The 25,865-nt window shown below is 45.9% G+C and overlaps 1 protein-coding gene, 6 non-coding genes and 2 pseudogenes across 7 annotated transcripts in view; all 9 read right to left on the reverse strand.

Annotated features, from left to right (window-relative positions):
• LOC125250524 (mannose-binding protein C-like) overlaps positions 1-25,865 on the reverse strand; it is a 177,858-nt gene that overhangs the window by 123,733 nt on the left and 28,260 nt on the right. The gene's annotated exons all lie outside the window — the stretch shown is intronic.
• LOC125252030 lies at positions 1,439-1,602 on the reverse strand. Its single transcript, XR_007181124.1, has one exon. It is a non-coding gene; the product is annotated as a U1 spliceosomal RNA (small nuclear RNA).
• LOC125252042 lies at positions 3,712-3,911 on the reverse strand. Its single transcript, XR_007181132.1, has one exon. It is a non-coding gene; the product is annotated as a U2 spliceosomal RNA (small nuclear RNA).
• Positions 12,323-12,484, reverse strand: LOC125252036. The gene has a single exon (XR_007181129.1). It is a non-coding gene; the product is annotated as a U1 spliceosomal RNA (small nuclear RNA).
• LOC125252038 lies at positions 14,058-14,248 on the reverse strand. The gene has a single exon (XR_007181130.1). It is a non-coding gene; the product is annotated as a U2 spliceosomal RNA (small nuclear RNA).
• LOC125252031 lies at positions 15,075-15,238 on the reverse strand. The gene has a single exon (XR_007181125.1). It is a non-coding gene; the product is annotated as a U1 spliceosomal RNA (small nuclear RNA).
• Positions 17,359-17,571, reverse strand: LOC125252043 (annotated as a pseudogene).
• On the reverse strand, positions 23,424-23,587 carry LOC125252032. Its single transcript, XR_007181126.1, has one exon. It is a non-coding gene; the product is annotated as a U1 spliceosomal RNA (small nuclear RNA).
• On the reverse strand, positions 25,708-25,865 carry LOC125252046 (annotated as a pseudogene).

The raw sequence follows: 25,865 nt of genomic DNA on the forward strand, positions 1-25,865 counted from the left end.
TAGTTAATAATAAAATTTAGAGTATTGTAAAATCCAGAGTATTGTATCTAATAGATGAAGATCAAAAAGAGCAATAATTAAGACATTTGCAGATAAGAGACAAGAAGTAGAAGTCAAGGAGAGCAAAGGAGGGAAAAAGCTGAATTATCAACAACTCAGTCCATATTATACCATAAGCATACAGGGAAATTCCCAACCCACACAAACTGATGTTTTTGTTCTAAATTGATGTTTTTGTTCTAAAAGAAAAGGTTCATTTCACCCACTACGTCATCTACTGGTCCAGTGTCAAAAATAGTTGTTTTTATCCCCTATAGGGAATTTTGCAAATCTTACCCTTTTAAATGTCATGAGGAAAAATAACAGACATATTTTGATCAGAATTCAAATGGTTAATTCTGCAGGCGTCCAAAGTCTAACCACAAACGTGTCAGCGTGACCTGTCACACTAGAACACTTGAAGAACAATTGAACATAGAAATCATACTCTTAAATATAAAATAACCATAAGGGTACAATCACCAGTGAATACTTGAAAATATGATAAGAATGAATCTATAAAGTATGAGTACATAAATATATGAAAGCAAAAGTGAAACTGATAAATCATAAGCCATAAACGATTAACATAAATATTTATAAAAGTGCATGAATATGAATATTGACCATTTCGGATCCATCACGTACTTTGCCCCTAGGACCACCGCTGTCGATCAGATCGTTTGTTGAATAGTGGAGATGATTTGAAACAGCCTGCTTTCGCGGACTGGTCCTAGGTTTTTCGATCAACCTCCACAAAAGCACCGCAGTACAACTCCCTAGGTCGTTCATGATCAGGAGGGGGGAAAAAAAGCACAACTTTAACATTTGGATAGTGTGACGAGTCTCTCGGGTGTACGTGGTTCACTTGGGAGTCTCATCAAGTGAACCACGTGCTTCCCTCTATAAAGCTTAGGCTTTGTTTGGCGTGGTGTGTTGCTTGCTCCTGGGTGCTTTGGTTTTGATTTTGGTCTTTGTTTGTTTATTTTGATTTCCTTATTCATTTCAATTTGGTTCTGTCTGATGTTTGGTTATTGATGTGTCTGACAGAAATTGTGTTTGGTTTTGTTGATTTCTTGTTTCATACATTTTCTTATTTATGCTGATAAATCTCTTTTTGTTGCAACCTACCAAGCTGACTATGGCCTCCGTTTCATTTGTCACTGCTTTGAGCCGGTCGTGACAATAGCTACCGCAGGGTCATTTGGAAAACGGCCGTGGTCAAGTGCCCCCAAAAGCCTATTCTCTCTAAACGAAAACTCAGAACTTTGCAAAACCAGGCGAGCACACGATTCCAAAAAGGGGCGTGCAAACGCGTACGGAGCCACAGACCACGCTACGCCTGTTCGAAACCACAGGTTCCCTCAGCACCACCTAATCTGCTTTCAACCAGTGTGTCCAGGGGAGAGCGCGAACGCAGTCCCCCACTACCATAAATTATGCAGTCGAGATTCCCACATTTGGGGAATTCGCAGAGGTCAGCACAACCGGAGTGCAATGGCCGAGCCTCGCCCTGGGTGAACCACCTTCCTGATCATGGTGTCTCCCCTGCCAGGTAAGTATGAGTCCCCAGGCCTCCAGTCAGAGGCTACCCTATCCCTCTTTGCCATCCTCATCAACGGTGACCCCCCTCCCCCACCCCAAGCAAAGGAAGGGCGTGTCCCTGCCATTACTTGACTGCGATTTCCGTGACCATGCCTTCAAGCCGGCAAACTGCCAAGCACCTACAGGTGCTGGTCATGTAATTAGAATATCATCAAAAAGTTGATTTCTTTCACTAATTCCATTCAAAAAGTCAAACTTGTATATTATATTCATTCATTACACACAGACTGATGTATTTCAAATGTTTATTTCTTTTAATTTTGATGATTATAACTGACAACTAAGGAAAATCCCAAATGCAGTATCTCAGAAAATGTAGAATATTACTTAAGACCAATACAAAGAAAGGATTTTTAGAAACCTTGGCCAACTGAAAAGTATGAACATGAAAAGTATGAGCATGTGCAGCACTCAGTACTTAGTTGGGGCTCCTTTTGCCTGAATTACTGCAGCAGTGCGGCGTGGCATGGAGTCCGTCGGTCTGTGGCACTGCTCAGGTGTTGTGAGAGCCCAGGTTGCTCTGACAGTGGCCTTCAGCTCTTCTGCATTGTTGGGTCTGGCGTATCGCGCATCTTCCTCTTCACAATACCCCATAGATTTTCTATGGGGTTAAGGTCAGGCGAGTTTGCTGGCCAGTTAAGAACAGGGATAGCATGGTCCTTAAACCAGGTACTGGTAGCTTTGGCACTGTGTGCAGGTGCCAAGTCCTGTTGGAAAATGAAATCTCCATAAAGTTGGTCAGCAGCAGGAAGCATGAAGTGCTCTAAAACTTCCTGGCATACGGCTGCGTTGACCTTGGACCTCAGAAAACACAGTGGACCAACACCAGCAGATGACATGGCACCCCAAACCATCACTGACTGTGGAAACTTTACACTGGACCTCAAGCAACGTGGATTGTGTGCCTCTCCTCTCTTCCTCCAGACTCTGGGACCCTGATTTGCAAAGGAAATGCAAAATGTACTTTCATCAGAGAACATAACTTTGGACCACTCAGCAGCAGCAGCAGCAGTCCAGTCCTTTTTGTCGAGACGCTTCTGACGCTGTCTGTTGGTCAAGAGTGGCTTGACACAAGGAATGCGACAGCTGAAACCCATGTCTTGCATACGTCTGTGCGTAGTGGTTCTCGAAGCACTGACTCCAGCGGCAGGCCACTCTTTGTGAACCTCCGCCACATTTTTGAATGGGTTTTGTTTCACAATCCTCTCCGGGGTGCGGTTATCCCTATTGCTTGTACACTTTTTTTTCTTTTTTTTTTTTTTTCTACCACATCTTTTCCTTCCCTTCGCCTCTCTATTAATGTGCTTGGACACAGAGCTCTGTGAACAGCCAGCCTCTTTTGCAACGACCTTTTGTGTCTTGGCCTCCTTGTGCAAGGTGTCAGTGGTCGTCTTTTGGACAACTGTCAAGTCAGCAGTCTTCCCCATGACTGTGTAGCCTACAGAACTAGACTGAGAGACCATTTAAAGGCCTTTGCGGGTGTTTTGAGTTAATTAGCTGATTAGAGTGTGGCACCAGGTGTCTTCAATATTGAACCTTTTCACGATATTCAAATTTTCTGAGATAGTGAATTTGGGATTTTCCTTAGTTGTCAGTTATAATCATCAAAATTAAGAGAAATAAAAATTTGAAATATATCAGTCTGTGTGTAATGAATGAATATGATGATATACAAGTTTGACTTTTTAAAAGGAATTAGTGAAATAAATCAACTTTTTGATGACATTCTAATTATATGACCAGCACCTGTACACGAGCTGCGGCCCTTTAGACCAGTGGTTCCCATCAGTCGGGCGTGTTTGATTAGACGTCTCCCTAATCAAACACACCTGATTCAACTCATCAGCTCCTTAGTAAAGACTCCAAGACCTCAGACGGGCGCATCAGACGAGAGTGACATCCAAGACGTGCAGTGCTGGTTTGGGAACCGCTGCTTTGGAACAACGGCGACCGTTTCATAAAGGTACGAGACGGTGCCGCCCCACCGCAGGTATGTAGAGACTCCTCGTGAAGCTCCAGTGACATTCCCTCTGCTATTAGCCACAACAACATGCAGTCCCCCAAAAGGGGAAGCACACCGTTCCTGGAGACACTGCAATACCAGGTCGATGCGTGGAGTGGACGGAGCAAGCCCCGGTTCCGGCTCCATGAGCCAAAAATCCATTTAATATGTAGTCCCCAGATAGGGGACGTATCAGATATTAAACTGATAAGAACAGATTTTTTTTATTTATTTATTTTTTTTATTTTATTTACACCAAAACTATACTTTACAGCCGATTCATTGTTCAAAGATACACCATAAATTCTCTTTTAAACAAACCATCATGCAATTCTCTGAACAACCAAAAGACCAATATTCATCAAAATTCAAAAACATACATCCACATTGTACAAAAAAAAAACAAATAACACAACCCCCCCCAAAAAACAAAACAAAAAACAAAACAAAACAAGAACAAAAGCACAAAAAACACCATCACTCACTCTATCCCACCCCAACCTTCTGAAGCCCCCTCCATACCCTTCTGGTCTCCTCCTCCCCGAAACACACTTTAAATGCTTTAACTTCCGCCAACATTTTCCCAAGCAGTTGTAAAAATAGTCTTTCAGGTTCCAAATGAGGAATCTGTTTCCTCAAACACATTGTTCTAAATTCCCACAGAACATGTTTCCCCTCTGAGATTGTGCCCCATATGACTCTCCTCCGTTGAACTTCAAAAACATCTAAACCCCGCCCGTACAACACTAAATCCCTCGTAATAATTGGCCCCCTCCACCTCTCCCACCACCGCATGACTGATCTCCAGAGTTCTACAGCTCTTGGACATGACCACAATGCATGATCTATTGTCTCTTCTTTGCCACAACCTGTCGGGCAGACAGGAGATCTGCCAGAGCCATGCCTATACAACCTCTCTCTCACCGGCAACCGACCCAGGGCAGCCAACCACTTGAGATCTTTACAAAAGCCTGTTAAAAAAGTTGGCTGCAACATTAACCAATTCACCTCATATGGCGTTACTGCTTTTGGCACACCCTCCACTAGCTCCTCACTCAGTCTGTGGTACAGTTTTCTTTGCTCTAAAATCAAGGAATGTTCCAGACTCCAAGGCTTCCGAGCAAAAAAATCTGCCGCCCTGCGATAATGCTCTGGCCTGTTTGTCGACCAAGGCCTCGTTCCCCTCCAATTGCCCAAAGACCTCAAAGGGAAACCCAGCCAAAACTGGGCTAAAAACCTAGCCTTGTGCTCCCTCTCCTGGGATGCTAAGCGAGCTGTCCAAGAGCAGAAAATAGCCTCCATCTTCAAAGGAATGCATGGGACCCCCCTCCCACCATCTCTCATCAACTTGTACATCTTCCCCCTAGCAACCATCTCAGTGCTATTCTTCCACAAAAAAGAAAAAACTAGCTTCTCCAACCTTCTCCCAAACCAAAACGGAACAGGAAAAACATATGCTAAATAATTTAAGCTTGGAAGAAGATCAGCCTTTACCACCTCTAACCTTCCCCACAAAGACAGCCCCCTAGAGCTCCACCTTGCTATCTTCCCCCTCACTACTTTCAATCTTGCCTCCCAGTTTTCCTTAGCACTGTCTTCCCTAAAAAATCTGATTCCAAGAATTTTCAACCCATCTACACAAATACTAAACCCTCCTCTTGCCTCTGCCTTTTCAGCCCACGAACCAAAAAACATGACTGAAGACTTACCTACATTGACTCATGCCCCAGACACCTTGCAAAACTCGTCTAAAATTCTACCAACCACCTCGAAGTCACGCTCCGAAGTTAAAAACAAGGTTGTGTCATCTGCATAGGCAGCCACTTTGGCACATATGCCTCCACCCCCAGGCAAATGGACGCCCCTAAGAGAAGTCGCCGCCCTCAAAGCCCCCAACAGAGGTTCTAAAGATAAAACGTAGAGAAGGGGGGACAAAGGACACCCCTGCCTAACTCCCCCTAACTGCTCCACCTTTCCCGTAAAATGGCCATTAATCCCTATTTTACTGAAAGCTTTCCTGTATAACAAACTAACCCATGTTCTGAACACTGGACCAAACCGCATACGCCTCAAAATTGCTTCCAGAAAGGAATGGCTTACCCTGTCAAAAGCCTTCTCCTGATCTAAATTCAGGATGGCTAAAGGAAGCTGCCTTTGCTCAGCCCAGCTGATTATATCTCTAACCAGAGCTAAGTTCAAGGAGACTGACCTGCCAGGTACCCCACACGTCTGGTCTGACTGGACAACTGCTCCTATGACCCCCTTAAGTCTCTCAGTCAAGACTTTTGCTAACACCTTATAATCTGTGGTCAGCAGAGTAATAGGCCTCCAGTTCCCTAACTCTTCCTTCTCCCCTTTCTTATACAATAATGTTACCAACCCAGTTCTCATTGTTTCAACCAGCTCTCCCCTTCTTAAGCATTCCTGATACACTCCTACCAATTCCTTTCCTACCCACGGAAAAACCACCTCATAAAAAGCAGCTGGAAGGCCATCACATCCCGGAGCTGTACCTTTTTTCAAGGAAGCCACTGCAGAACTAACTTCTTGCAAGGTCAAAGGCCCCTCTAGTGCTTTCCTTTCCTCCTCCTTTAAACCCCCTTCCAAACCCCCCAAAAACGTCCCGAACTCTTTAACTACAGGAGTTCTATCACTGAATAACTCTCTATAAAACCTTTCAGCCACCCCCAGCATGCCCTTCACCGATGTCTGCACCCCTCCTTCGCCCCTCAAGCCCTCAATGTAACTTTTCTTTTGCCTACCCCGCACTGATGCAAAGAAGAAGCTAGTTGGCTTTTCATCGTAGAGCCGCTTCCGGATGCTCGAACCCTGCAAAAAGGACTTAGCTTCCTCACAGTAATGATACTTCATTGCATCCTGCAGCTGCCTAGCCCTTGACCATCCCTCGGCCGTCCCCAAGGCACCACCCGTCCATAATGCCTGGAGCTCCTCTGACCACTTACCAACTTTTTCCCGCGTACTCCTTGCCTTCTCCCTACCCCAGTTGCGGCAAAAAAAAGCTACCCTCTCCTTGAACCCCTCCCACCACTCCCCTCGTGACTGAAACAAACCTTGCAAATTCTTCCAACCTGCTACCAAATTAAAGAGAGTTATGCGGAAAACCTTGTCCTTCAGAAAGGAAGTATTGAACCTCCACACCCCCCTCCCTCGCCTCACACCTCCCACATCCACCCATACCCCTACCAAACAGTGATCTGAACACCACATAGGAATTTGAGTGTAATTGAACACCTTCACATATGATGGCAAAAAAAGATAGTCCAAACGTGCCGCCTCCTGCCTACTGTTTCGCCAAGTGAAGGTGGGTACCCTCCCTCCCGCCCCCCGGAAATAATCAGTGAGCGAGAAACGTGTCAGTAATTGAGCCAGTGCATTACCAGAGGCATTATCCAAAGACACATTAAAATCCCCCCCCAGCACTAGCAGTCTATTTGTGAACAGAATTTCACTCAAACTCTCCAAAAACCCCTCCCTATCGCCCAATTTACTTGGGGCATAAACATTAATAAAGAGAAAGGCTAGCCCCCTCCACCTCACATCCACTACCACTACCCTCCCTGGGATGATAACAATAGCAGACTCAATAACAAAATCCCATGAATAAAATAAGATACCCACCCCGTCTGCATTAACATTCCCCGCACCCCAAAAGGAAGGCCCCATCTCCCACCCCGCAGAAAAAACAGAAACATCTTTTTTATCCTTCAAATGGCATTCTTGCAAAAAACATACATCCAAAGGTGACCTTTTTAAGGAAATAAAAATTGCTGTTCTCCTTTGTAACATTCTTAGACCTCTTGCATTCAAAGTTGCCACTTTTAAACACACCATTTAAACAAAAACCTTTTAAAAGGAAAAGGAAAAAACCCAGACAAAAACTCACACAAACCTCACATGCTCCCTTTTCGCCCTAAACATTTTTTCCCCTTCCCCATTACTTCTGTCCATTCCCCTCCTTCATCTCCCTCCCTCCCCTTCTCCCCTCCCCCCTTATCCTCCCACAAAATTGACTTGACCTTTTCCAAAACCCCTCCACCACCCCCTCTCCCATTTACCCCACTTTCCCCAACCACCCTTTCCCCAGAGTCCATCTCACCCACAGCCTCCTTACTCTGGATCCGTCTGAGAGCAGAATCTTGGACTTTACTGCACTTCCTTCCCCGATCCTCAGTCGCATCATCACCAAGCTTCCTTCTCCTTAAGCCTTGGCCCATGTCAGGCCCCATCATGCCCTGCTCCGTCTCCATTACCGAGGAAAACTCCCCTTCCCCACCTGAAGACTCTGCCGTCCCTGGCTCCTTCTCTCCGTAAATGCCACACAGAACCTCAGCAACATCGATCTCCGACCATACTTGTGAGGGATTCATCTGAAGCTCTTGTAGACTGCCTTCCTCCTCCACCACGTCTCCAATCCCTGTTTCCGCCACTTGCCTTCTTTCAACTCCACCACCTGCACCCAATCCTGATGGGCCTGCTTCTTGACTCTCTCTTCTGCCTGGGACACTCATCAAAAGTCCATCAAAGTCAGCCTGCAGACCTTGACCCTCCTTAAACAGGCTGGCATATGTTTTCTGTCTGCTAGGACAAGCCCGGAACAGATGATCTCCACCTCCACATAAACTGCAGGTTTTTGGTTCGGGGCAAGCTGTCGCCATGTGCTCTGCAGATCCACAAAAACGGCATCTCTGTCCTGTGCAGTCTGCTTTTACATGACCCTGTGCGCCGCACCTCCTACAGTAAACTGGTTGACCTGGATAGTGCAAAAAGCCCCTGTTTGAGCCAATGAAAAAGGACCCAGGTGGATGTACCAAACCATCTGGTGACGCTGTGTCTGTACGCAACTTAACCAGGAATCTTCTTTTCCCAGTCCATATTCCAAATTGGTCCTTCAAACGTTCACCTCCCCTCACCGTCTCACAATACCTAGCCAAGAATGTCAGGACGTCTCCATCTTCCACAAAGGGATTATACAGGTGTATCGTAAGTGGCAAGAAATCCTGAGCAAAGGCAGGGTAGAGATGCAGGCCTATTAACCGCTGGTTTTCTTTTTTCTTCTCCCATGCTTCAAAAAAACTAGAACAGTCTCTTAATTGGAAAAAAGGTCAAATCCATAAAGCCAGAGGTTGAAAAGTCTTGTAAGCAGAAAATTAAGGAAGCTGGGATGCCAAACACTTCTCTCAATACCTCAGCCACCACACAATTCCTTCCAAATCTTCTCTTAACTTCAGCAGGTGCATCCGCCTTAACTTGTATCCGAACCGTATTCTTTAGCCGCACCACCATGGTCGGCAAAGGTGTATCCTCTCTCGTAATATCCATTTGGATCGATCACACTTGATCTTAGCCAAAAGGCCGAGAAGCGATGCCGTTGTCAAGCAGTGGGGGCAGAGCCGGCAAGGGCGACGCCCATCTGGGCCACGGTGGGTTTCGTACTTTGCCCCTAGGACCACCGCTGTCGATCAGATCGTTTGTTGAATAGTGGAGATGATTTGAAACAGCCTGCTTTCGCGGACTGGTCCTAGGTTTTTCGATCAACCTCCACAAAAGCACCGCAGTACAACTCCCTAGGTCGTTCATGATCAGGAGGGGGGAAAAAAAGCACAACTTTAACATTTGGATAGTGTGACGAGTCTCTCGGGTGTACGTGGTTCACTTGGGAGTCTCATCAAGTGAACCACGTGCTTCCCTCTATAAAGCTTAGGCTTTGTTTGGCGTGGTGTGTTGCTTGCTCCTGGGTGCTTTGGTTTTGATTTTGGTCTTTGTTTGTTTATTTTGATTTCCTTATTCATTTCAATTTGGTTCTGTCTGATGTTTGGTTATTGATGTGTCTGACAGAAATTGTGTTTGGTTTTGTTGATTTCTTGTTTCATACATTTTCTTATTTATGCTGATAAATCTCTTTTTGTTGCAACCTACCAAGCTGACTATGGCCTCCGTTTCATTTGTCACGGCTTTGAGCCGGTCGTGACAATAGCTACCGCAGGGTCATTTGGAAAACGGCCGTGGTCAAGTGCCCCCAAANAAAAGATTTTAAAAAGGATAAAATGCTCTGTGCTCGCATGGTGGACCTCACACTTCTTACATTTATGGTTGAGAGTGTGAGTGTCACGATAAGAACAGTTAAAAAGGACAAGTATGACATTTTAGAAGACATAATAAATAACTACAATTTCAATTAAAAAAAATATCTTTATCCTGTGAAACCAGTTTTTCCCTTACTTCCACATTGGGGGAATCCGGGGATTGAAGCCGTTTCCCCCCTGAGCTAGCTCTAGGGGTTGATGTTTGGAGTTCTATTGACAAAAAGGATACTTCGTTTGGGGAATCGAGTGGAAAAAGCCGGTTCAGATCATCTGATGAGGAGGAGTCTGACTGCCACCCCACCCGATCCCTTTTCTCACTTTTCTCAATGGGGGATCGGGCATTCCTTTTTTTACCTCTCAATATAACTCATGGAAAATCATTACTTACCTCAATCTTTTGTTCCTCCTCCACTACCTTTTCCTGTTCACTATCACCATCCTTTTTCTGTTGATCTGACTCGGTTTCTTCATCCATTAATGATTGGTGGAGCTTCATCTCCTCATTTTCATCCGCTCCAGTTGTTTGGTTTGGTGGGAAAAAAGAAGTTTGCTCCGCCCCTTCTCTCCTTGGCTCCGCCCTCTCCTTACCTCTGTCATCTGCTTTCTCTCCACCAACCACAGGTTTTGGCAGGAGATTTGAATTTGGCTCCGCCTCCTCGTTATCTTGTTGCACTCTCTCCTCAACCGCCATTTTGTGTGCTTTGACTTTGTTGGCGAACGATTTGGGGCAATCTCTGTAGAGATGAGAAAGATCTCCACAAAGATTGCACCTTCTGCCATTGGGACATTCTTCAAAAGAATGTCCAATTTCTCTGCACTTGTTACAAAAGACTTTTTGGCATGCTTCGACAAGATGCCCAAACTCCCCACAACGCCTACAGAGTTTGGGCATTCCCTGATAGTGGATGTAGCCCCTGTTTTCTCCCAGAACTATCATTTGTGGTAAATGCCTTAGACCTTGGAAGCCCTGGGGGTCTTCCCATTGCTTAATGGGGACCCTCCAGGAACAATTCCAAATGCTGTCTTCGTCATAAACCTTCATAGCCTGGCCCCTTACAGTGCAAAATCTACCCAGCCATGTGCAAATGTCTTCTCCATTTACAGTCTCATTGAACATTCTAACAATAACCATTTTTTGTGTGTTATCAGTTAGCTTCTCAACTTTGAACATGGAGAACTGGGTCTTTTGTGTGTCGAAGCGCTGCCAGAAGTCATTTAACAGTGCTGCATTTTTAAAACTCACATCAAAGCCTTTGTTAAAAGGCAGGGTCAGAATGCAGTTCAAATCAACAGGGGTAAACCCTAAAAGTTTCTGTATCAGTTTTCTGGAAAAATCCAGCCTAGACATTTCCAACAACTTCCCATCTTTTTCTAAAAAAAGAAAACGTACGCTGTGGTGCCTCCGCACACCGGCACGAGCAGCCGACATGCTGGAGGCACCCACAGCTTTAAAAAGCAACCTAAAACAATTGTCAAAACAATTAAAACAAGAATAAAACACTTACCTTAAAACAGATTATCTCAGTAAAAGCGCTTCCTTAAAACAGACAAAACACAAACAGAAAATTAACAATAAATAGTAAAAAGTACAGCTATAAGCAGTACAATATACCTCTTTCAGGTGTAGGAAATGCTATAAAGGAGCACAACCTAAACACCTACAAAGAGGCGATCGCAACACTGCCAAATGACCAGACACTTGATCTTAGCCAAAAGGCCGAGAAGCAATGCCGTTGTCAAGCAGTGGGGGCAGAGCCAGCAAGGGCGACGCCCATCTGGGCCGCGGTGGGTTTCGTACTTTGCCCCTAGGACCACTGCTGTCGATCAGATCGTTTGTTGAATAGTGGAGATGTTTTGAAACAACCTGCTTTCGCGGACCGGTCCTAGGTTTTTCGATCAACCTCCACAAAAGCACCGCAGTACAACTCCCTAGGTCGTTCATGATCAGGAGGGGGGAAAAAAAGCACAACTTTAACATTTGGATAGTGTGACGAGTCTCTCGTTCTTCCTGCTACGGCCGGCCAGCGGGTGTGGCTGGGAGTCTCATCAAGTGAACCACGTACACCCGTGCTTCCCTCTATAAAGCTTAGGCTTTGTTTGGCGTGGTGTGTTGCTTGCTCCTGGGTGCTTTGGTTTTGATTTTGGTCTTTGTTTGTTTATTTTGATTTCCTTATTCATTTCAATTTGGTTCAGTCTGATGTTTGGTTATTGATGTGTTTGACAGAAATTGTGTTTGGTTTTGTTGATTTCTTGTTTCATACATTTTCTTATTTATGCTGATAAATCTCTTTTTGTTGCAACCTACCAAGCTGACTATGGCCTCCGTTTCATTTGTCACGGCTTTGAGACAGTCGTGACAATAGCTACCGCAGGGTCATTTGGAAAACGGCCGTGGTCAAGTGCCCCCAAAAGCCTATTCTCTCTAAACGAAAATTCAGAACTTTGCAAAACCAGGCGAGCGCACGATTCCAAAAAGGGGCTGCAAACGCTACGGAGACGGAGCCACAGACCACGCTACGACTGTTCGAAAAGGTTCCCTCAGCACCACCTAATCTGCTTTCAACCAGTTGTCCAGGGGAAGCGCGAACCAGTCCCCCACTACCATAAATTATGCAGTTGAGATTCCCACATTTGGGGAATTCCCAGAGATCAGCACAACCAGAGTGCAATGGCTGAACCTCACCCTAGGTGAACCACCTTCCTGATCATGGTGTCTCCCCTGCCAGGTAAGTATAAGTCCCCAGGCCTCCAGTCAGAGGCTACCCTATCCCTCTTTGCCATCCTCATCAACGGTGACCCCGTTGGCGCATCTTCCTCTTCGCAATACCCCATAGATTTTCTATGGGGTTAAGGTCAGGCCAGTTTGCTGGCCAGTTAAAGAACAGGGATAGCATGGTCCTTAAACCAGGTACTGGTAGCTTTGGCACTGTGTGCAGGTGCCAAGTCCTGTTGGAAAATGAAATCTCCATAAAGTTGGTCAGCAGCAGGAAGCATGAAGTGCTCTAAAACTTCCTGGCATACGGCTGCGTTGACCTTGGACCTCAGAAAACACAGTGGACCAACACCAGCAGATGACATGGCACCCCAAACCATCACTGACTGTGGAAACTTTACACTGGACCTCAAGCAACGTGGATTGTGTGCCTCTCCTCTCTTCCTCCAGACTCTGGGACCCTGATTTGCAAAGGAAATGCAAAATGTACTTTCATCAGAGAACATAACTTTGGACCACTCAGCAGCAGTCCAGTCCTTTTTGTCGAGACGCTTCTGACGCTGTCTGTTGGTCAAGAGTGGCTTGACACAAGGAATGCGACAGCTGAAACCCATGTCTTGCATACGTCTGTGCGTAGTGGTTCTCGAAGCACTGACTCCAGCGGCAGTCCACTCTTTGTGAACCTCCGCCACATTTTTGAATGGGTTTTGTTTCACAATCCTCTCCGGGGTGCGGTTATCCCTATTGCTTGTACACTTTTTTTTCTTTTTTTTTTTTTCTACCACATCTTTTCCTTCCCTTCGCCTCTCTATTAATGTGCTTGGACACAGAGCTCTGTGAACAGCCAGCCTCTTTTGCAACGACCTTTTGTGTCTTGGCCTCCTTGTGCAAGGTGTCAGTGGTCGTCTTTTGGACAACTGTCAAGTCAGCAGTCTTCCCCATGACTGTGTAGCCTACAGAACTAGACTGAGAGACCATTTAAAGGCCTTTGCGGGTGTTTTGAGTTAATTAGCTGATTAGAGTGTGGCACCAGGTGTCTTCAATATTGAACCTTTTCACAATATTCAAATTTTCTGAGATAGTGAATTTGGGATTTTCCTTAGTTGTCAGTTATAATCATCAAAATTAAGAGAAATAAAAATTGGAAATATATCAGTCTGTGTGTAATGAATGAATATGATGATATACAAGTTTGACTTTTTAAAAGGAATTAGTGAAATAAATCAACTTTTTGATGACATTCTAATTATATGACCAGCACCTGTACACGAGCTGCGGCCCTTTAGACCAGTGGTTCCCATCAGTCGGGCGTGTTTGATTAGACGTCTCCCTAATCAAACACACCTGATTCAACTCATCAGCTCCTTAGTAAAGACTCCAAGACCTCAGACGGGCGCATCAGACGAGAGTGACATCCAAGACGTGCAGTGCTGGTTTGGGAACCGCTGCTTTGGAACAACGGCGACCGTTTCATAAGGGTACGAGACGGTGCCGCCCTGCCAGCCGCCCCACCGCAGGTATGTAGAGACTCCTCGTGAAGCTCCAGTGACATTCCCTCTGCTATTAGCCACAACAACATGCAGTCCCCCAAAAGGGGAAGCACACCGTTCCTGGAGACACTGCAATACCAGGTCGATGCGTGGAGTGGACGGAGCAAGCCCCGGTTCCGGCTCCATGAGCCAAAAATCCATTTAATATGTAGTCCCCAGATAGGGGACGTATCAGATATTAAACTGATAAGAACAGATACTACACTTGATCTTAGCCAAAAGGCCGAGAAGCGATGCCGTTGTCAAGCAGTGGGGGCAGAGCCGGCAAGGGCGACGCCCATCTGGGCCGCGGTGGGTTTCGTACTTTGCCCCTAGGACCACCGCTGTCGATCAGATCGTTTGTTGAATAGTGGAGATGATTTGAAACAGCCTGCTTTCGCGGACTGGTCCTAGGTTTTTCGATCAACCTCCACAAAAGCACCGCAGTACAACTCCCTAGGTCGTTCATGATCAGGAGGGGGGAAAAAAAGCACAACTTTAACATTTGGATAGTGTGACGAGTCTCTCGGGTGTACGTGGTTCACTTGGGAGTCTCATCAAGTGAACCACGTGCTTCCCTCTATAAAGCTTAGGCTTTGTTTGGCGTGGTGTGTTGCTTGCTCCTGGGTGCTTTGGTTTTGATTTTGGTCTTTGTTTGTTTATTTTGATTTCCTTATTCATTTCAATTTGGTTCTGTCTGATGTTTGGTTATTGATGTGTCTGACAGAAATTGTGTTTGGTTTTGTTGATTTCTTGTTTCATACATTTTCTTATTTATGCTGATAAATCTCTTTTTGTTGCAACCTACCACGCTGACTATGGCCTCCGTTTCATTTGTCACGGCTTTGAGCCGGTCGTGACAATAGCTACCGCAGGGTCATTTGGAAAACGGCCGTGGTCAAGTGCCCCCAAAAGCCTATTCTCTCTAAACGAAAACTCAGAACTTTGCAAAACCAGGCGAGCACACGATTCCAAAAAGGGGCGTGCAAACGCGTACGGAGACGGAGCCACAGACCACGCTACGACTGTTCGAAACCACAGGTTCCCTCAGCACCACCTAATCTGCTTTCAACCAGTGTGTCCAGGGGAGAGCGCGAACGCAGTCCCCCACTACCATAAATTATGCAGTCGAGATTCCCACATTTGGGGAATTCGCAGAGGTCAGCACAACCGGAGTGCAATGGCCGAGCCTCGCCCTGGGTGAACCACCTTCCTGATCATGGTGTCTCCCCTGCCAGGTAAGTATGAGTCCCCAGGCCTCCAGTCAGAGGCTACCCTATCCCTCTTTGCCATCCTCATCAACGGTGACCCCCCTCCCCCACCCCAAGCAAAGGAAGGGCGTGTCCCTGCCATTACTTGACTGCGATTTCCGTGACCATGCCTTCAAGCCGGCAAACTGCCAAGCACCTACAGGTGCTGGTCATGTAATTAGAATATCATCAAAAAGTTGATTTCTTTCACTAATTCCATTCAAAAAGTCAAACTTGTATATTATATTCATTCATTACACACAGACTGATGTATTTCAAATGTTTATTTCTTTTAATTTTGATGATTATAACTGACAACTAAGGAAAATCCCAAATGCAGTATCTCAGAAAATGTAGAATATTACTTAAGACCAATACAAAGAAAGGATTTTTAGAAACCTTGGCCAACTGAAAAGTATGAACATGAAAAGTATGAGCATGTGCAGCACTCAGTACTTAGTTGGGGCTCCTTTTGCCTGAATTACTGCAGCAGTGCGGCGTGGCATGGAGTCCGTCGGTCTGTGGCACTGCTCAGGTGTTATGAGAGCCCAGGTTGCTCTGACAGTGGCCTTCAGCTCTTCTGCATTGTTGGGTCTGGCGTATCGCGCATCTTCCTCTTCACAATACCCCATAGATTTTCTATGGGGTTAAGGTCAGGCGAGTTTGCTGGCCAGTTAAGAACAGGGATAGCATGGTCCTTAAACCAGGTACTGGTAGCTTTGGCACTGTGTGCAGGTGCCAAGTCCTGTTGGAAAATGAAATCTCCATAAAGTTGGTCAGCAGCAGGAAGCATGAAGTGCTCTAAAACTTCCTGGCATACGGCTGCGTTGACCTTGGACCTCAGAAAACACAGTGGACCAACACCAGCAGATGACATGGCACCCCAAACCATCACTGACTGTGGAAACTTTACACTGGACCTCAAGCAACGTGGATTGTGTGCCTCTCCTCTCTTCCTCCAGACTCTGGGACCCTGATTTGCAAAGGAAATGCAAAATGTACTTTCATCAGAGAACATAACTTTGGACCACTCAGCAGCAGCAGCAGCAGTCCAGTCCTTTTTGTCGAGACGCTTCTGACGCTGTCTGTTGGTCAAGAGTGGCTTGACACAAGGAATGCGACAGCTGAAACCCATGTCTTGCATACGTCTGTGCGTAGTGGTTCTCGAAGCACTGACTCCAGCGGCAGTCCACTCTTTGTGAACCTCCGCCACATTTTTGAATGGGTTTTGTTTCACAATCCTCTCCGGGGTGCGGTTATCCCTATTGCTTGTACACTTTTTTTTCTTTTTTTTTTTTTTCTACCACATCTTTTCCTTCCCTTCGCCTCTCTATTAATGTGCTTGGACACAGAGCTCTGTGAACAGCCAGCCTCTTTTGCAACGACCTTTTGTGTCTTGGCCTCCTTGTGCAAGGTGTCAGTGGTCGTCTTTTGGACAACTGTCAAGTCAGCAGTCTTCCCCATGACTGTGTAGCCTACAGAACTAGACTGAGAGACCATTTAAAGGCCTTTGCGGGTGTTTTGAGTTAATTAGCTGATTAGAGTGTGGCACCAGGTGTCTTCAATATTGAACCTTTTCACAATATTCACATTTTCTGAGATAGTGAATTTGGGATTTTCCTTAGTTGTCAGTTATAATCATCAAAATTAAGAGAAATAAAAATTGGAAATATATCAGTCTGTGTGTAATGAATGAATATGATGATATACAAGTTTGACTTTTTAAAAGGAATTAGTGAAATAAATCAACTTTTTGATGACATTCTAATTATATGACCAGCACCTGTACACGAGCTGCGGCCCTTTAGACCAGTGGTTCCCATCAGTCGGGCGTGTTTGATTAGACGTCTCCCTAATCAAACACACCTGATTCAACTCATCAGCTCCTTAGTAAAGACTCCAAGACCTCAGACGGGCGCATCAGACGAGAGTGACATCCAAGACGTGCAGTGCTGGTTTGGGAACCGCTGCTTTGGAACAACGGCGACCGTTTCATAAGGGTACGAGACGGTGCCGCCCTGCCAGCCGCCCCACCGCAGGTATGTAGAGACTCCTCGTGAAGCTCCAGTGACATTCCCTCTGCTATTAGCCACAACAACATGCAGTCCCCCAAAAGGGGAAGCACACCGTTCCTGGAGACACTGCAATACCAGGTCGATGCGTGGAGTGGACGGAGCAAGCCCCGGTTCCGGCTCCATGAGCCAAAAATCCATTTAATATGTAGTCCCCAGATAGGGGACGTATCAGATATTAAACTGATAAGAACAGATTTTTTTTTTTTTTTTTTTTTTTTATCCAATTCATTGTTCAAAGATACACAAAAAATTCTCTTTTAACAAATCGTCATACAATTCTCTGAACAATCAAAACTAAAACACAAATATACATCAATTTTCAAAAACCAAAGCACAAAAAACACTGTCACTCCCTCTATCCCACTCCAACCTTCTGAAGCCCTCTCCATACCCTTCTGGTCTCCTCCTCCCCATAATACTCTTTGAAAACTTTGACCTCAGCTGACATTTTTCCCAGTAAACGTAAAAACAAATTCTCTGCCCCCAAACGTGGTATCTGTTTCCTTAAACACACTGTTCTCCATTCCCAAAGAACATGCTTCCCCTCTGAAATCGTACTCCAAATTACTCTCCTCCGTTCTTTCAGAAAACTATCCAAACCCTCCCCATACAACACCAGATTCCTTGTAATGTTTGACCCTCCCCATCCCTCCCACCATCGCTTCACTGATTTCCAAAGGGCAACAGCTCCAGGACATGCCCAAAAGACATGCTCAATTGTCTCGTCTTGACCACAACCAATCGGGCATTTTGGTGACCTGCCTGCACCATGTCTATATAACCTCTCCCTTACTGGCAACCGACCTAGAACTGTTAACCAATTCAAATCTTTGCAAAATCCAGTAAGAAATGGAGCCTGCAACCTAATCCAACCCACTCCATAAGGAGAAACAACTTTCTCCACCCCCTCCACAAGTTCATCCCTCAATCTGTTATACAACTGCTTGTGCTCCAAGATCAGGGACTGCTGTAAACACCAAGGCTTCAGGGCAATGATATCTGCCACTCTCTGATAGTACTGTGGCCTATTTGTAGACCATGGCCTTGTACCCCTCCAATTGCTCAATGATCTCAAAGGAAAAGCTAGCCAGAACTGAGCTAAAAATCTAGCCTTGTGCACTGTCTCCCGGACAGCCAGAAGCGCTGCACATGAACAAAACAAAGCTTCCATTTTTAAAGGAATACATGGAACCCCCCTACCCCCTTCTTTCACTGGTCTATACATCTGCAACCTGGCTACCATTTCGGTACCATTTTTCCATAAAAAAGAAAAAATTAACTTTTCTAACTTTCTTCCATACCAAAAAGGAACTGGAAACACATAAGCTAAATAATTCAGACTAGGGAGTAAGTCTGCCTTCACCACCTCTAACCGTCCCCACAAAGATAACCCCCTTGAACTCCACTTCGCTATCTTTGCCTGCACTACTTTCATCCTTGCTTCCCAGCTTTCCTTAGCGCTATTACGTCTAGTAAACCTAACCCCTAAGATTTTCAACCCCTCTGTACAAATTTTAAAACCTCCTCTTGCCTCTGTTCTACCAGCCCACTGACCAAAGAACATAACAGAGGACTTATCCACATTTACTCGCGCACCAGATATTTTACAAAACCTTTCTACTATTTTGCACACCACCTCAAAATCAGAGTCCGACGTCAGAAACAGGGTCATGTCATCTGCATAAGCAGCGACTTTAGTACATATGCCCCCACCTCCTGGCAAATGAACGCCTGTAAAAGAAGGCGCAGCCCTCAAAGTTGCCAAAAGAGGTTCCAAAGACAAAACATAAAGAAGGGGGGACAGAGGACACCCCTGACGCACACCCCCTAACTGTTCCACCTTTTCTGAGAAATACCCATTTATCCCCACTCTACTGAAGGCCTTCCTGTAAAGCAGCTTTACCCAAGCCCTAAACACAGGCCCAAACCCCATACGCATTAAAGTAGCCTCCAAGAAGACATGACTAACTCTGTCAAAGGCCTTCTCTTGGTCAAGACTCAAAACTGCTAGAGGAAGCTGACGCTGCTCTGTCCAACTTATTATGTCTCTGACTAGAGCCAAATTCAAAGAAATTGACCTGCCAGGCACACCACAGGTTTGATCTGGCTGGACTACCACCCCTATAACCCTCTTAAGTCTCTCTGTCAGAACTTTTGCCAATATTTTATAATCCGTGGTTAGCAGAGTGATTGGCCTCCAATTCCCCAACTCCTCCTTCTTACCTTTCTTATACAGAAGAGACACCAGCCCTGTTCTCATTGTCTCCACCATCTCACCTTTCATGAAGCATTCCTGATAGAGAGCTACCAGCTCACTTCCTATCCATGGCAGAACAAGCTCATAAAAACCCGCTGGAAGGCCATCACATCCTGGAGCTGTGCCTTTCTTAAGTGAGGAAATTGCAGTACTTACTTCCTGCAAAGTCAAAGGCCCTTCCAGTGCTGCCCTATCCTCATCCCCTAAACTCCCCTCCAAAGCATCCAAAACACCCCCAAATGCTGTACTAGAAGGGCCCCTGTCACTAAATAACTCCCTATAAAAACTCCCAGCTACCTCCAGCATTCCCTTTACAGACGTTTCCACTCTCCCTCCCCTCCCAAAACCCTCAATATAACTCCGCCTTTGTCTTCCCCGCACTGTAGCAAAGAAGAAACTAGTAGGTTTTTCATCAAAGAGCCGCTTCTTAACACTTGACCCTTGCAAAAAGGACTTTGCTTCCTCCCAAAAGTGATCCTTCATTACCCCCTGCAGATGACTAGCCCTAGCCCATCCCTCAGTTGTTCCCAAAGCACCCCCTGTCCACAGAGACTGTAGTTCTTCTGACCACTTACATATTTTTTCCCTCCTGCTTCTTGCCTTCTCTCTGCCCCAGTTACGACAAAAGACTGCAACCCTCACCTTGAACCCCTCCCACCAATCACCGTGGGACAGAAACAAACCTTGCAGATTTTTCCACCCAGCTACCAAATTGAAAAGAACAGTGCAAAATGTCCTATCACTTAGAAGGGAAGTATTGAACCTCCACACCCCCCTCCCTCGCTTTTCCCCTTCCACCTCCACCCACACCCCCACTAAACAATGATCTGAACACCACATTGGTACTTGGGTATAGTTAAACACCTTTACATGGACCGGCAGAAAAAGATAGTCCAGTCGTGCCATCTCCTGCCTGCTGTTCCGCCAAGTGAATGTGGGCACCTGCCCTCCTGCCCCTCGAAAAGAGTCACAGAGTGAGAAACCTGCTGACAACTGGGCCAGCTCTCTGCCAGAAGCGTTGTCCAGTGACACATTAAAGTCCCCTCCCAGCACTAGCAGTTTGTTGGTATACAAAATTGCATTCAAACAATTCAAAAACCCCTCCCGATCACCCAATTTACTTGGGGCATAAACATTAACAAAACGAAAAGATATCCCTCTCCACCTCACATCTACTACCACCACCCTTCCTGGAATGATTACAATAGCAGATTCAATAACAAAATCCCACGAATAAAATAAAATGCCCACCCCATCTGCTTTAACATTCCCCACTCCCCAAAAAGATGGACCCAAGGTCCACTCTTTAGAAAACCCCTCTACATCCTTATCATTCTCCAAGTGGCACTCTTGTAAAAACAAAACATCATACTGCAAATCTTTAACAGAAAAAAACACAGCTGTACGCCGTTGTACCATTTTAATTCCCCTTACATTGAAAGTTGCCACTCTTATCAAACCCATAAAATAGCCCTTAAACCCCCAGAACACTTTCCCTCCCACTTAGCCCTCATGTACTTCTTCCCCATCCCCATTTTTTTTTCCCCTTCTTGCCCCCCCTCCTTTTGCCTTTCTCGAAACAACCTCAGTCCATTCTCCAGATTCAGTTATCATTTCTTCCTCTGCTCCTTCCACCTCTGTTCTGTCCCCCCACTCAGTGCTTTCTTCCCCTTCATCTTTCCCCTCTTCTTCAAAACCCTCCCCCCTAATGTCCTCTCCCACAGGGTCCTGACTTGTAACATCATCCAGTTTGCTGTACTTACATCCTTTCTCCATTACCCGGTCCTTAGGGTCCTCCCAGGCCCTGCGACGACTTGTTCCGAGCACGGACTCTGATAAAATATCCATCTCTGATCCACTATGGACTCTCTCTCGTCGATGGGTTGATCCAGGTGCAGGCTCTAGGATTTCTTGCACTTTTTCCACCCCCAAGGCTCCAGACAAGACATCCGTAAAATCCAGCTCTGACCAAACTTGAGATGAATTCACCTGCTGTTCAGTTCCCACTTCTGTGACCCCTTTTTCATCTAGGGACAAAGTAATCAGGTCCCCATCATTAGAGTCTAATTGCTCGTTCACGACAGCCTCCTTCTCTCCTGATACTCCCTCACTCTCCTGTGCCTCTTCACTTGTCAATCCTCCAGGTTGATCATCCATTACTTCCGGCAAACTGATAAGTATGGCCTCGAGGTCTGCCTGTAGATCCTCACCTTCCTTCAAAAGACCTGCATATGACCTACTCCTAGAAGGACATGTTCGATAAAGATGATCAGGCTTTCCACAAAGACTGCAATGCTTCGGGGCAGGGCAGACTGAAGCAACATGATCTGCATCACCACAAAAACGACAACGTTGTCCCTCGCAATCAGCCTTAATGTGCCCTTCCCCACCACATCTCCTACAGTACATAGGCTGTCCGGGGTAATAAAGAAAACCTCTGTTGGGCCCAATGGAAAAGGTCCCAGGCGGGTGGATTAGGCCTCCAGAGGCAGCAGGATCGAAGCGCAGCTTAACAAGGTACCGCCTTTTGCCTGTCCAGATTCCAAAGCGGTCCCTCACTCGCTCTCCTCCTTTTACTGTCTCGCAGTGTCTTGAAAGAAAGGTCAAAACCTCTCTATCTTCCACAAACGGGTTGTATAGATGAACTGTGAGTGGAATATAATCCTGGGCAAACAAAGGTTGAAGCTGCAAGCCTTCCAAGAGCTTATGTTTTTTCTTTCCCCAAGACTCAAAAAAGATCACACAGTCCGTTAAATTGAAAAATGTCAAGTCCATAAATCCTATGGTTGAAAAATCCTGAAGACAAAACACTGAAGAAGCAGCAATGTTGAAAACCCCTTTCAAAACATCCATCACCAAGAACTCCCTCCTGAACTTTTGTTTGACAGACCGATCAGCATCTTGTAACACTCGGATTCTTATTGAATTCTTTAACCGCACCACCATGGTCGGCAAGGGTACATCTTCTCTCGGCGTAGCCATCGACACTACACTTGATCTTAGCCAAAAGGCCGAGAAGCGATGCCGTTGTCAAGCAGTGGGGGCAGAGCCGGCAAGGGCGACGCCCATCTGGGCCGCGGTGGGTTTCGTACTTTGCCCCTAGGACCACCGCTGTCGATCAGATCGTTTGTTGAATAGTGGAGATGATTTGAAACAGCCTGCTTTCGCGGACTGGTCCTAGGTTTTTCGATCAACCTCCACAAAAGCACCGCAGTACAACTCCCTAGGTCGTTCATGATCAGGAGGGGGGAAAAAAAGCACAACTTTAACATTTGGATAGTGTGACGAGTCTCTCGGGTGTACGTGGTTCACTTGGGAGTCTCATCAAGTGAACCACGTGCTTCCCTCTATAAAGCTTAGGCTTTGTTTGGCGTGGTGTGTTGCTTGCTCCTGGGTGCTTTGGTTTTGATTTTGGTCTTTGTTTGTTTATTTTGATTTCCTTATTCATTTCAATTTGGTTCTGTCTGATGTTTGGTTATTGATGTGTCTGACAGAAATTGTGTTTGGTTTTGTTGATTTCTTGTTTCATACATTTTCTTATTTATGCTGATAAATCTCTTTTTGTTGCAACCTACCACGCTGACTATGGCCTCCGTTTCATTTGTCACGGCTTTGAGCCGGTCGTGACAATAGCTACCGCAGGGTCATTTGGAAAACGGCCGTGGTCAAGTGCCCCCAAAGGCCTATTCTCTCTAAACGAAAACTCAGAACTTTGCAAAACCAGGCGAGCGCACGATTCCAAAAAGGGGCGTGCAAACGCGTACGGAGACGGAGCCACAGACCACGCTACGACTGTTCGAAACCACAGGTTCCCTCAGCACCACCTAATCTGCTTTCAACCAGTGTGTCCAGGGGAGAGCGCGAACGCAGTCCCCCACTACCATAAATTATGCAGTCGAGATTCCCACATTTGGGGAATTCGCAGAGGTCAGCACAACCGGAGTGCAATGGCCGAGCCTCGCCCTGGGTGAACCACCTTCCTGATCATGGTGTCTCCCCTGCCAGGTAAGTATGAGTCCCCAGGCCTCCAGTCAGAGGCTACCCTATCCCTCTTTGCCATCCTCATCAACGGTGACCCCCCTCCCCCACCCCAAGCAAAGGAAGGGCGTGTCCCTGCCATTACTTGACTGCGATTTCCGTGACCATGCCTTCAAGCCGGCAAACTGCCAAGCACCTACAGGTGCTGGTCATGTAATTAGAATATCATCAAAAAGTTGATTTCTTTCACTAATTCCATTCAAAAAGTCAAACTTGTATATTATATTCATTCATTACACACAGACTGATGTATTTCAAATGTTTATTTCTTTTAATTTTGATGATTATAACTGACAACTAAGGAAAATCCCAAATGCAGTATCTCAGAAAATGTAGAATATTACTTAAGACCAATACAAAGAAAGGACTTTTAGAAACCTTGGCCAACTGAAAAGTATGAACATGAAAAGTATGAGCATGTGCAGCACTCGGTACTTAGTTGGGGCTCCTTTTGCCTGAATTACTGCAGCAGTGCGGCGTGGCATGGAGTCCGTCGGTCTGTGGCACTGCTCAGGTGTTATGAGAGCCCAGGTTGCTCTGACAGTGGCCTTCAGCTCTTCTGCATTGTTGGGTCTGGCGTATCGCGCATCTTCCTCTTCACAATACCCCATAGATTTTCTATGGGGTTAAGGTCAGGCGAGTTTGCTGGCCAGTTAAGAACAGGGATAGCATGGTCCTTAAACCAGGTACTGGTAGCTTTGGCACTGTGTGCAGGTGCCAAGTCCTGTTGGAAAATGAAATCTCCATAAAGTTGGTCAGCAGCAGGAAGCATGAAGTGCTCTAAAACTTCCTGGCATACGGCTGCGTTGACCTTGGACCTCAGAAAACACAGTGGACCAACACCAGCAGATGACATGGCACCCCAAACCATCACTGACTGTGGAAACTTTACACTGGACCTCAAGCAACGTGGATTGTGTGCCTCTCCTCTCTTCCTCCAGACTCTGGGACCCTGATTTGCAAAGGAAATGCAAAATGTACTTTCATCAGAGAACATAACTTTGGACCACTCAGCAGCAGCAGCAGCAGTCCAGTCCTTTTTGTCGAGACGCTTCTGACGCTGTCTGTTGGTCAAGAGTGGCTTGACACAAGGAATGCGACAGCTGAAACCCATGTCTTGCATACGTCTGTGCGTAGTGGTTCTCGAAGCACTGACTCCAGCGGCAGTCCACTCTTTGTGAACCTCCGCCACATTTTTGAATGGGTTTTGTTTCACAATCCTCTCCGGGGTGCGGTTATCCCTATTGCTTGTACACTTTTTTTTCTTTTTTTTTTTTTTCTACCACATCTTTTCCTTCCCTTCGCCTCTCTATTAATGTGCTTGGACACAGAGCTCTGTGAACAGCCAGCCTCTTTTGCAACGACCTTTTGTGTCTTGGCCTCCTTGTGCAAGGTGTCAGTGGTCGTCTTTTGGACAACTGTCAAGTCAGCAGTCTTCCCCATGACTGTGTAGCCTACAGAACTAGACTGAGAGACCATTTAAAGGCCTTTGCGGGTGTTTTGAGTTAATTAGCTGATTAGAGTGTGGCACCAGGTGTCTTCAATATTGAACCTTTTCACAATATTCAAATTTTCTGAGATAGTGAATTTGGGATTTTCCTTAGTTGTCAGTTATAATCATCAAAATTAAGAGAAATAAAAATTGGAAATATATCAGTCTGTGTGTAATGAATGAATATGATGATATACAAGTTTGACTTTTTAAAAGGAATTAGTGAAATAAATCAACTTTTTGATGACATTCTAATTATATGACCAGCACCTGTACACGAGCTGCGGCCCTTTAGACCAGTGGTTCCCATCAGTCGGGCGTGTTTGATTAGACGTCTCCCTAATCAAACACACCTGATTCAACTCATCAGCTCCTTAGTAAAGACTCCAAGACCTCAGACGGGCGCATCAGACGAGAGTGACATCCAAGACGTGCAGTGCTGGTTTGGGAACCGCTGCTTTGGAACAACGGCGACCGTTTCATAAGGGTACGAGACGGTGCCGCCCTGCCAGCCGCCCCACCGCAGGTATGTAGAGACTCCTCGTGAAGCTCCAGTGACATTCCCTCTGCTATTAGCCACAACAACATGCAGTCCCCCAAAAGGGGAAGCACACCGTTCCTGGAGACACTGCAATACCAGGTCGATGCGTGGAGTGGACGGAGCAAGCCCCGGTTCCGGCTCCATGAGCCAAAAATCCATTTAATATGTAGTCCCCAGATAGGGGACGTATCAGATATTAAACTGATAAGAACAGATTTTT

This window comes from Megalobrama amblycephala, linkage group LG17 (assembly GCF_018812025.1).
Source record: "Megalobrama amblycephala isolate DHTTF-2021 linkage group LG17, ASM1881202v1, whole genome shotgun sequence".
Classification (NCBI taxonomy): domain Eukaryota; kingdom Metazoa; phylum Chordata; class Actinopteri; order Cypriniformes; family Xenocyprididae; genus Megalobrama; species Megalobrama amblycephala.